The sequence below is a fragment of the Triticum urartu genome, chromosome 4A (assembly GCF_056163025.1).
Source record: "Triticum urartu cultivar PI428250 chromosome 4A, HENAU_Tu73, whole genome shotgun sequence".
NCBI classification, from domain to species: domain Eukaryota; kingdom Viridiplantae; phylum Streptophyta; class Magnoliopsida; order Poales; family Poaceae; genus Triticum; species Triticum urartu.
Genome location: NC_141876.1, coordinates 607654048 through 607657927, shown reverse-complemented (window position 1 = coordinate 607657927; position 3880 = coordinate 607654048).

The window sequence follows — 3880 nt, the reverse complement described above, 5'->3', positions numbered from 1 at the left end:
AACAATTCCGATATCCAAATATAGGCTTCCAATATATCAATCTTTACGTCTCGACCATTTCGAGACTCCTCGTCATGTCCGTGATCACATCCGGGACTCCGAACAACCTTCGGTACATCAAAATGCATAAACTCATAATATAACTGTCATCGTAACGTTAAGCGTGCGGACCCTACGGTTCGAGAACAATGTAGACATGACCGAGACACATCTCCGGTCAATAACCAATAGCGGGACCTGGATGCCCATATTGGCTCCTACATATTCTACGAAGATCTTTATCGGTCAGACCGCATAACAACATACGTTGTTCCCTTTGTCATCGGTATGTTACTTGCCCGAGATTCGATCGTCGGTATCCAATACCTAGTTCAATCTCGTTACCGGCAAGTCTCTTTACTCGTTCCGTAATACATCATCCCGCAACTAACTCATTAGTTGCAATGCTTGCAAGGCTTAAGTGATGTGCATTACCGAGAGGGCCCAGAGATACCTCTCCGACGATCGGAGTGACAAATCCTAATCTCGAAATACGCCAACCCAACATCTACCATTGGAGACACCTGTAGTACTCCTTTATAATCACCCAGTTACGTTGTGACGTTTGGTAGTACCCAAAGTGTTCCTCCGGCAAACGGGAGTTGCATAATCTCATAGGCATAGGAACATGTATAAGTCATGAATAAAGCAATAACAACATACTAAACGATCGGGTGCTAAGCTAATAGAATGGGTCATGTCAATCAGATCATTCAACTAATGATGTGACCTCGTTAATCAAATAACAACTCTTTGTTCATGGTTAGGAAACATAACCATCTTTGATTAACGAGCTAGTCTAGTAGAGGCATACTAGTGACACTCTGTTTGTCTATGTATTCACACATGTATTATGTTTTCGGTTAATACAATTCTAGCATGAATAATAAACTTTTATCATGATATAAGGAAATAAATAATAACTTTATTATTGCCTCTAGGGCATATTTCCTTCAGTCTCCCACTTGCACTAGAGTCAATAATCTAGATTACACTGTAATGATCCTAACACCCATGGAGTCTTGGTGCTGATCATGTTTTGCTCGTGGAAGAGGCTTAGTCAACGGGTCTGCAACATTCAGATCCGTATGTATCTTGCAAATCTCTATGTCTCCCACCTGGACTAGATCCCGGATGGAGTTGAAGCGTCTTTTGATGTGTTTGGTCCTTTTGTGAAATCTGGATTCCTTTGCCAAGGCAATTGCACCAGTATTGTCACAAAAGATTTTCATTGGACCCGATGCACTAGGTATGACACCTAGATCGGATATGAACTCCTTCATCTAGACTCCTTCGTTCGCTGCTTCTGAAGCAGCTATATACTCTGCTTCACATGTAGATCCCGCTACGACGCTTTGTTTAGAACTGCACCAACTGACAGCTCCACCGTTTAATGTAAACACGTATCCGGTTTGCGATTTAGAATCGTCCGGATCAGTGTCAAAGCTTGCATCAATGTAACCTTTTACGGTGAGCTCTTTGTCACCTCCATATATGAGAAACATATCCTTAGTCCTTTTCAGGTATTTCAGGATGTTCTTGACCGCTGTCCAGTGATCCACTCCTGGATTACTTCGGTACCTCCCTGCTAAACTTATAGCAAGGCACACATCAGGTCTGGTACACAGCATTGCATACATGATAGAGCCTATGGCTGAAGCATAGGGAACATCTTTCATTTTCTCTCTATCTTCTGCAGTGGTCGGGCTTTGAGTCTTACTCAATCTCACACCTTGTAACACAGGCAAGAACCCTTTCTTTGCTTGATCCATTTTGAACTTCTTCAAAATCTTGTCAAGGTATGTGCTTTGTGAAAGTCCAATTAAGTGTCTTGATCTATCTCTATAGATCTTTATGCCTAATATGTAAGCAGCTTCACCGAGGTCTTTCATTGAAAAACTTTTATTCAAGTATCCCTTTATGCTATCCAGAAATTCTATATCATTTCCAATCAGTAATATGTCATCCACATATAATATCAGAAATGCTACAGAGCTCCCACTCACTTTCTTGTAAATACAGGCTTCTCCAAAAGTCTGTATAAAACCAAATGCTTTGATCACACTATCAAAGCGTTTATTCCAACTCCGAGAGGCTTGCACCAGTCCATAAATGGATCGCTGGAGCTTGCACACTTTGTTAGCTCCCTTTGGATCGACAAAACCTTCCGGTTGCATCATATACAACTCTTCTTCCAGAAATCCATTCAGGAATGCAGTTTTTACATCCATCTGCCAAATTTCATAATCATAAAATGCGGCAATTGCTAACATGATTCGAACAGACTTAAGCATCGCTACGGGTGAGAAAGTCTCATCGTAGTCAATCCCTTGAACTTGTCGAAAACCTTTTGCGACAAGTCGAGCTTTGTAGACAGTAACATTACCATCAGCGTCAGTCTTCTTCTTAAAGATCCATTTATTCTCAATTGCTTGCCGATCATCGGGCAAGTCAACCAAAGTCCATACTTTGTTCTCATACATGGATCCCATCTCAGATTTCATGGCTTCAAGCCACTTTGCGGAATCTGGGCTCACCATCGCTTCTTCATAGTTCGTAGATTCATCATGATCTAGTAGCATGACCTCCAGAACAGGATTACCGTACCACTCTGGTGCGGATCTCACTCTGGTTGATCTACGAGGTTCAGTAGTATCTTGATCTAAAGTTTCATGATCATTATCATTAGCTTCCTCACTTATTGGTGTAGGTGTCGCAGAAACAGTTTTCTGTGATGTTCTACTTTCCAATAAGGGAGTAGGTACAGTTACCTCGTCAAGTTCTACTTTCCTCCCACTCACTTCTTTCGAGAGAAACTCCTTCTCTAGAAAGTTTCCGAACTTAGCAACAAAAGTCTTGCCTTCGGATCTGTGATAGAAGGTGTATCCAATAGTTTCCTTTGGATATCCTATGAAGACACATTTCTCCGATTTGGGTTCGAGCTTATCAGGTTGAAGCTTTTTCACATAAGCATCGCAGCCCCAAACTTTAAGAAACGACAACTTTGGTTTCTTGCCAAACCATAGTTCATAAGGCGTCGTCTCAACGGATTTTGATGGTGCCCTATTTAACGTGAATGCGGCCGTCTCTAAAGCATAACCCCAAAATGATAGCGGTAAATCAGTAAGAGACATCATAAATCGTACCATATCTAGTAAAGTACGATTACGACGTTCGGACACACCATTACGCTGTGGTGTTCCGGGTGGCGTGAGTTGCGAAACTATTCCACAATTTTTCAAATGTACACCAAACTCGTAACTCAAATATTCTCCTCCACGATCAGATCGTAGAAACTTTATTTTCTTGTTACGATGATTTTCAACTTCACTCTGAAATTCTTTGAACTTTTCAAATGTTTCAGACTTGTGTTTCATTAAGTAGATATACCCATATCTGCTTAAGTCATCTGTGAAGGTGAGAAAATAACGATATCCGCCGCGAGCCTCAATATTCATCGGACCACATACATCGGTATGTATGATTTCTAATAAATCTGTTGCTCTCTCCATAGTACCGGAGAACGGTGTTTTAGTCATCTTGCCCATGAGGCACGGTTCGCAAGTACCAAGTGATTCATAATCAAGTGGTTCCAAAAGTCCATCAGTATGGAGTTTCTTCATGCGCTTTACACCGATATGACCTAAACGACAGTGCCACAAATAAGTTGCACTTTCATTATCAACTCTGCATCTTTTGGCTTCTACATTATGAATATGTGTATCACTACTATCGAGATTCATCAAAAATAGACCACTCTTCAAAGGTGCATGACCATAAAAGATATTACTCATATAAATAGAACAACCATTATTCTCTGATTTAAATGAATAACCGTCTC